Source organism: Eubalaena glacialis, chromosome X, assembly GCF_028564815.1.
Source record: "Eubalaena glacialis isolate mEubGla1 chromosome X, mEubGla1.1.hap2.+ XY, whole genome shotgun sequence".
In the NCBI taxonomy this organism is placed as follows: Eukaryota; Metazoa; Chordata; class Mammalia; order Artiodactyla; family Balaenidae; genus Eubalaena; species Eubalaena glacialis.
The window spans coordinates 131892540-131901893 of record NC_083736.1 but is presented as its reverse complement, the minus strand read 5'-3'; positions in this window follow the sequence as shown (position 1 = coordinate 131901893).

Here is a 9354-nt window from a genome sequence, read left to right as displayed (position 1 = left end):
TATATAAAGATCGTTGCAATAAATTGTGCGGGGTTGTGGTATATTCCCCCATCTTTATTTTAAACCCCAAAGAAGATATATCTTCCCCCTGCTTAGAAGCTTGAAATAAAGCAGTTTGAAGTGGAGAAGAAAGACTCACAGGCAGAGAGGAAGTAGAAGAAACAGACATAGACCCCTGAGCCACTGAGGGAGGCTCATCAGGAACTTTCGCTGGCGAGGAAAAACCAGAAGAATGGGCAACAGGGGCTAGGGAAGCATCTTGAGTAACATCATGTAAATGTTTCACCCAAGTTAAAGCTTGGGCTAGAGCAGTAAATGAAGTTTTATCTAATATAGGGAAGTGTTCAGATCCCACAGGTGCATTCTTAAGGGCTGCAAAAATGCCATCATCAAAATCAGGATTGTGACATCGTGCAGCCTCTTCCTCCACTTCAGCCTCATCCTCTGAGGATAATTCATCATCATCATCCTCCAGGGACTCTGAGGATGGCATGTTCGCCAACAAGGGAGGCGCAGTAGCAGAGACAGGCTCAGGTTCCTCAGACAAATTTTGTACCTGAGGAGCAGAAGGAGAGCGGCGTAAAGACGCTGCTGTGAATAACTTCTGAATCTCATGAGTCTGGTCAAGACAGTCCCTTATCAAATTCCAAAGTGAAAAAGTATCTACAGGAACCTTAGAAGGTCCATGAAGTGAATAGAAAGTTTTCAATTGCTGACCTATTTTTTCCCATGTTTGAATATTAACAGTTCCTCCTTCCGGGAACCATGGACAAATTTCCTGCACAAAATGAAGAAAACGATCAAGCTGTTTATGCGTAACCTTAACGCCCCGAGTGGATAACATAGAGTACAGTAGCTGAAAGAAAAGTTGTCGTTCCTTAGATCCAGTTTGCCCCATTTTTACTCCTGATTAGAATAAAACAGAAAGAAAAACTACATGTAAAACATCCCCCGGCACAATCTCATTTACCTTATGCGTGCACGCGAAGTATCTCCGGGGTCCCTCTCAACAGCCCACGTACTCAGGTCCCTGTTCGGGCGCCACTTGTCAGTCGCTGTTAGACTGAGGAACAAGTCCTGAGAGCAGGTGAGGGGATTAAGAAGAGACAGGGTCAGGAGGGTGGTGTACAAGCACACACACACTTTATTTCCCATCAAAACTCTTTTTATAGATTGCAGTAGGCAATACATGTTTTTGTTAAAATCACAAGACAGAATCATCAGACAGTATTTCCTTAATGTTGAAGTTATAGTACAAAACATACTGCGAACCAGAATTTAAACATGCCTGAGAACAGACTGTGATTACCAAAATATGCCAAGGACAAACTATAGTTAGAGAAACCGCAAGCAACCTCACGGGCCAAGACTCATATCTTCCCTAATAACGCTTTTGGGTCCTGTCAGGAATTAAGCAGGACTTTGCTATGCTTTAAGCTGCAATGACTGTGTCAGCTTGCAGCTGGTTCCCGACATTGCATCATGTATTTCCATGCCATAAATTTTACATGGAATGGAAAAACATGATGCAATTTCCCCTGTCTATATTCAACAGCACATTAAAAGGATCATACACCATGATCAAGTGGGGTTTATTCCAGGAATGCAAGGATTCTTCAATATACGCAAATCAATCAACGTGATACACCATATTAAAAAATTGAAGGAGAAAAACCATATGATAATCTCAAAAGATGCAGAGAAAGCTTTCAACAAAATTCAAAACCCATTTATGATAAAAGCCCTGCAGAAGGTAGGCATAGAGGGAACTTTCCTCAACATAATAGAGGCCATATATGACAAACCCACAGCCAACATCGTCCTCAATGGTGAAAAACTGAAACCATTTCCACTAAGATCAGGAACAAGACAAGGTTGCCCACTCTCACCACTATTATTCAACATAGTTTTGGAAGTTTTAGCCACAGCAATCAGAGAAGAAAAAGAAATAAAAGGAATCCAAATCGGAAAAGAAGAAGTAAAGCTGTCACTGTTTGCAGATGACATGATACTATACATAGAGAATCCTAAAGATGCTACCAGAAAACTACTAGAGCTAATCAATGAATTTGGTAAAGTAGCAGGATACAAAATTAATGCACAGAAATCTCTTGCATTCCTATACACTAATGATGAAAAATCTGAAAGAGAAATTAAGAAAACACTCCCATTTACCATTGCAACAAAAAGAATAAAATATCTAGGAATAAACCTACCTAAGGAGACAAAAGACCTGTATGCAGAAAATTATAAGACACTGATGAAAGAAATTAAAGATGATACAAATAGATGGAGAGATATACCATGTTCTTGGATTGGAAGAATCAACACTGTGAAAATGACTCTACTACCCAAAGCAATCTACAGATTCAATGCAATGCCTATCAAACTACCACTGGCATTTTTCACAGAACTAGAACAAAAAATTTCACAATTTGTATGGAAACACAAAAGACCCCGAATAGCCAAAGCAATCTTGAGAACGAAAAATGGAGCTGGAGGAATCAGGCTCCCTGACTTCAGACTATACTACAAAGCCACAGTCATCAAGACAGTATGGTACTGGCACAAAAACAGAAATATAGATCAATGGAACAGGATAGAAAGCCCAGAGATAAACCCACGCACATATGGTCACCTTATCTTTGAAAAAGGAGGCAAGCATATACAGTGGAGAAAAGACAGCCTCTTCAATAAGTGGTGCTGGGAAAACTGGACAGGTACATGTAAAAGTATGAAATTAGAACACTTCCTAGCACCATACAAAAAAATAAACTCAAAATGGATTAAAGACCTAAATGTAAGGCCAGACACTATCAAACTCTTAGAGGGAAACATAGGCAGAACACTGTATGACATAAATCACAGCAAGATCCTTTTTGACCCAGCCCCTAGAGAAATGGAAATCAAAACAAAAATAAACAAATGGGACCTAATGAAACTTAAAAGCTTTTGCACAGCAAAGGAAACCATAAACAAGACCAAAAGACAACCCTCAGAATGGGAGAAAATATTTTCAAATGAAGCAACTGACAAAGGATTAATCTCCAAAATTTACAAGCAGCTCATGCAGCTCAATAACAAAAAAACAAACAACCCAATCCAAAAATGGGCAGAAGACCTAAATAGACATTTCTCCAAAGAAGATATACAGATTGCCAACAAACACATGAAAGGATGCTCAACATCACTTATCATTAGAGAAATGCAAATCAAAACTACAATGAGGTATCACCTCATACCGGTCAGAATGGCCATCATTAAAAAATCTACAAACAATAAATGCTGGAGAGGGTGTGGAGAAAAGGGAACCCTCTTGCACTGTTGGTGGGAATGTAAACTGATACAGCCACTATGGACAACAGTATGGAGGTTCCTTACGAAACTAAAAATAGAACTACCATACAACCCAGCAATCCCACTACTGGGCATATACCCTGAGAAAACCATAATTCAAAAAGAGTCATGTACCACAATGTTCATTGCAGCTCTATTTACAATAGCCAGGACATGGAAGCAACCTAAGTGTCCATCATCAGATGAATGGGTAAAGAAGATGTGGCACATATATACAATGGAATATTACTCAGCCGTAAAAGGAAACGAAATTGAGTTATTTGTAGTGAGGTGGATGGAGTTAGAGTCTGTCATACAGAGTGAAGTAAGTCAGAAAGAGAAAAACAAATACCGTATGCTAACACATATATATGGAATCTAAGGAAGAAAAAAAAAAAGGTCATGAAGAACCTAGTGGTGAGACGGGAATAGAGACACAGACCTACTAGAGAATGGACTTGAGGATACGGGGAGGGGGAAGGGTAAGCTGTGACAAAGTGAGAGAGTGGCATGGACATATATACACTACCAAACGTCAAATAGATAGCTAGTGGGAAGCAACCGCATAGCACAGGGAGAACAGCTCGGTGCTTTGTGACCACCTGGAGGGGTGGGATAGGGAGGGTGGGAGGGAGGGAGATGCAAGAGGGAGGAGATATGGGAACATATGTGTATGTATAACTGATTCACTTTGTTATAAAGCAGAAACTAACACACCATTGTAAAGCAATTATACTCCAATAAAGATGCTAAAAAATTTTTTTACATGAAACCTTTTATAGGAATAAGCCTATAACTATCCATTGCTGCCTCGGACTGACTGGGTAAGTCTTCCTAATTCTAGAGGAAAATATTAGGAAACCCATTGTTGTTAAACTTCTGATTCCTCCATATTAGTATTATCAGTAATAAAGGGCTTCTTTGTTGTTCATCTATACTCCTTGATCTCTTTCAGTTATTGGTTCAGTTATTGCACATGGAAAGGAGGAATGCTATACACTGGCACCCTAAAACACAAACTATAACTATTTACTGAGTGTCTATTCTATGCCAGATATTCTGCAGTGATTAAATGTATAGTTTTGCTTAGTCTTCATAACAATTCTACAGAGGGTACCAGTAATCAGTTTTGTTTTGCATGTGAAGAAATTGAGTTCAAAGGAGTTAGATCACTTGTCCAAGGTCATACATTCATATAAGTGATGAACCTGGGGCTAAAACCAAAATCTGCCTGGCTCTATTGTATTATGCAGAACAAGAGCAGAGGTGAAGGGCACTACTGATCACAGGCAAAGATTCAGAAGAGGCAGCCATTGTAAACAGATTTTGAAAAGTTGTCAGTAAATGAGGATAGAGAGATAAGGTACTGGCTGGAGAAATTAAATCAATGAGGGAAGTTTTGTTTTTTGCTCTTTATTATTAACACATTAGAGGCTGGAATATGTTTTCATGTACTTGGGAAGGTAAAGTTCTATCCCAATGTGTTTATCTGCTCATCATTTGATAAACATTTGTTTTTTTCCTCCAAGTTTCTGGTGATTGTTAATAACTGTTATAAATATTTGCATACATGACTTTGTATGGGAATAGAACAAGTAAAAATGTAAAACTTGCTCTTCTTATCTATATTACACTCGTTTTTTTGGAAAAAGTGCTTCTCAGATTTTTGCAAGCCTTCGGTTAATTTCTAGAGTTATTTAAAATTGACTTTGTCAATTTCTTTTTTTGGTCAATGTTCTTATTGCTGTTATGGATGAGTGATCTACAGGGTTTCAGCCATTTTTCTTGAATAACTGCTACCTGGATTTCTGCAAGCCTTCCATTAGTTTCCAGAGTTTGGAAATTGTTGATTCTGGCATTTTTTGCCAGTTTTTTTCGCAGATTTTATGGAGAAGAAAATTTTTGAGGGTTCTTATTCTACTATTACTGCTGATAACCTAGCCTTTACTTCTTTAAATATCTTTTCTGCCCCTTAACTTTCTCCATTTACAAGTACACATATGTTAGACTGTTGCATATTCCCCTATACATTTCTGAGTCAGTGTTCATATTTTTTAACATCTTTACTGGAGTATAATTGCTTTACAGAGGTGTGTTAGTTTTTGCTGTATAACGAACTGAATCAGCTACACGTATACATGTAACCCCATATGCCCTCCCTCTTGCATCTCCCTCCCACCCTCCCTATCCCACCCCTCTAGGTGGTCACAAAGCATTGAGCTGATCTCCCTGTGCCATGCGGCTGCTTCCCACTAGCTACCTATTTTACATTTGGTAGTGTATATATGTCTATGTCACTCTCTCACTTCGTCCCAGCTTACCCTTCCCCTGCCCGTGTCCTCAAGTCCATTCTCTAGGTCTGCATCTTTATTCCTGTCCTGCCCCTAGGTTCTTCAGAGCCACTTTTTTTTTAGATTCCGTATATATGTGTTAGCATACGGTATTTGTTTTTCTCTTACAGACTTACTTCACTCCGTATGACAGACTCTAGGTCCATCCACCTCACTACAAGTAACTCAATTTCGTTTGTTTTTATGGCTGAGTAATATTCCATTGTATATATGTGCCACATCTTCTTTATCCATTCATCTGTCGATGGACACTTAGGCTGCTTCCATGTCCTGGCTATTGTAAATAGAGCTGCAATGAACATTGTGGTACATGACTCTTTTTGAATTATGGTTTTCTCAGGGTATATGCCCAGTAGTGGGATTGCTGGGTCGTATGGTAGTTCTATTTTTAGTTTCGTAAGGAACCTCCATACTGTTGTCCATAGTGGCTGTATCAGTTTACATTCCCACCAACAGTGCAAGAGGGTTCCCTTTTCTCCACACCCTCTCCAGGATTTATTGTTTGTAGATTTTTTAATGATGGCCATTCTGACCGGTATGAGGTAATACCTCATTGTAGTTTTGATTTGCATTTCTCTAATGATAAGTGATGTTGAGCATCCTTTCATGTGTTTGTTGGCAATCTGTATATCTTCTTTGGAGAAATGTCTATTTAGGTCTTCTGCCCATTTTTGGAGTGGGTTGTTTGTTTTTTTGTTATTGAGCTGCATGAGCTGCTTGTAAATTTTGGAGATTAATCCTTTGTCAGTTACTTCATTTGCAAATATTTTCTCCCATTCTGAGGGTTGTCTTTTGGTCTTGTTTATGGTTTCCTTTGCTGTGCAAAAGCTTTGAAGTTTCATTAGGTCCCATTTGTTTATTTTTGTTTTTATTTCCATTTCTCTAAGAGGTGGGTCAAAAAGGATCTTGCTATGATTTATGTCATAGAGTGTTCTGCCTATGTTTTCCTCTAAGAGTTTTAGTGTGTCTGGCCTTACATTTAGGTCTTTAATCCATTTTGAGTTTATTTTTGTGTTTGGTGTTAGGGAGTGTTCTAATTTCATTCTTTTACATGTAGCTGTCCAGTTTTCCCAACACCACTTATTGAAGAGGCTGTCTTTTCTCTATTGTATATTCTTGCCTCCTTTATCAAAAATAAGGTGACCATATGTGTGTGGCTTTATCTCTGGGCTTTCTATCCTGTTCCATTGATCTATATTTCTGTTTTTGTGCCAGTACCATACTGTCTTGATTACTGTAGCTTTGTAGTATAGTCTGAAGTCAGGGAGCCTGATTCCTCCAGCTCTGTGTTTCCTTCTCAAGATTGCTTTGGCTATTCGGGGTCTTTTGTGTTTCCATACAGATTGTGAAATTTTTTGTTCTAGTTCTGTGAAAAATCCCATTGGTAGTTTGATAGGCATTGCATTGAATCTGTAGATTGCTTTGGGTAGTAGAGTCATTTTCACAGTGTTGATTCTTCCAATCCAAGAACATGGTATATCTCTCCATCTGTTTGTATCATCTTTAATTTCTTTCATCAGTGTCTTATAGTTTTCTGTATGCAGGTCTTTTGTCTCCCTAGGTAGGTTTATTCCTAGGTATTTCATTCTTTTTGTTGCAGTGGTAAATGGGAGTGTTTCCTTTATTTCTCTTTCAGATTTTTCATCATTAGTGTATAGGAATGCAAGAGATTTCTGTGCATTAATTTTGTGTCTTGCTACTTTACCAAATTCATTGATTAGCTCTAGTAGTTTTCTCGTAGAGTCTTTAGGATTCTCTATGTATAGTATCATGTCATCTGCAAACAGTGCCAGTTTTACTACTTCTATTCTGATATGTAATCCTTTTATTTCTTTTTCTTCTCTGATTGTTGTGGTGAAAACTTCCAAAACTGTGTTGAATAATAGTGGTGAGAGTGGGCAACCTTGTCTTGTTCCTGATCTTAGTGGAAATGGTTTCAGTTTTTCACTATTGAGAACGATGTTGGCTGTGGGTTTGTCATATATGGCCTTTATTATGTTGAGGTAAGTTCCCTCTATGCGTATTTTCTGGAGAGTTTTTATCATAAATTGTTGTTGAATTTTGTTGAAAGCTTTTTCTGCATCTGTTGAGATGATCATATGGTTTTTCTCCTTCAATTTGTTAATATGGTGTATCACATTGATTGATTTGTGTACATTGAAGAGTCCTTGCATTCCTGGCATAAACCTCACTTGATCATGGTGTATGATCCTTTTAATGTGCTGTTGGATTCTGTTTGCTAGTATTTTGTTGAGGATTTTTACATCTGTGTTCATCAGTAATATTGGCCTCTAGTTTTCTTTCTTTGTGACATCTTTGTCTGGTTTTGGTATCAGGGTGATGGTGGCCTCATAGAATGAGTTTGGGAGTGTTCCTCCCTCTGCTATATTTTGGAAGAGTTTGAGAAGCATAGGTGTTAGCTCTTCTCTAAATGTTTGGTAGAATTCGCCAGTGAAGCCATGTGGTCCTGGGCTTTTGTTTGTTCGAAATTTTTTTTTTTTTCACACACACACTGTATTTTATTTTTACAAGAGATAAATAGACTGACACCAAGCATTGTACATGGATGACCACAACAAAAGCAACAATGATTGCAATTACCAAACATGAAACACACTCATATTATGTCATAATATTGACATTCAGTCCAGTAATCCTCCACTGTAACAGCTCCTTTACTTTGCAGTGAAAATTGATTTGTATATTCTTTGCCTCTGAGTCCTTGTGGGATTTTTTCTTTTTTTAAATTCAAACAGAAAGTCACAAAAATTATACTCGTCCTCATCAGTTCACTCATTCCCATGTAATTAATTTTTTTTTTCATCTTGATCTTTTGTTAGCACTTTTATGAGCTCATCAGTTTTTCATTAGAGTTCTGAAAATGCTTATTCATTCAGTTCAGCAGTATAGTCAGGTACCAGAATGTTCGAAAATTTTTAATCACAGTTTCAATTTCAGTGCTTGTGATTGGTCTGCTTATATTTTCTATTTCTTCCTGGTTCAGTCTCGGAAGGTTGTGCTTTTCTAAGAATTTGTCCATTTCTTCCAGGTTGTCCATTTTATTGGCATATTGTTGCTTGTAGTAATCTCTCATGATCGTTTGTATTTCTGCAGTGTCAGTTGTTACTCCTCGTTTTTCATTTCTAATTCTATTGATTTGCATCTTCTCCCTTTTTTTCTTGATGAGTCTGGCTAATGGTTTATCAATTTTGTTTATCTTCTCAAAGCACCAGCTTTTCATTTTATTGATCTTTGCTATTGCTTCCTTCATTTCTTTTTCATTTATTTCTGATCTGATCTTTATGATTTCTTTCCTTCTGCTAACTTTGGAGATTTTTGTTCTTCTTTCTCTAATTGCTTTAGGTGTAAGGTTAGGTTGTTTATTTGCGATGTTTCTTGTTTCTTGATGTAGGATTGCTGTAAACTTCCCTCTTAGAACTGCTTTTGCTGCATCCAATAGGTTTTGGGTCATCGTGTTTTCACTGTCATTTGTTTCTAGGTATTTTTTGATTTCCTCTTTGATTTCTTCAGTGATCTCTTGGTTGTTTAGTAGTGTATTGTTTAGCCTTCATGTGTTTGTATCTTTTATAGATTTTTTTTCCTGTAATTGATATCTAGTCTCATAGCGCTGTGGTCGGAAAAGATACTTGATACGATTTCAATTTTC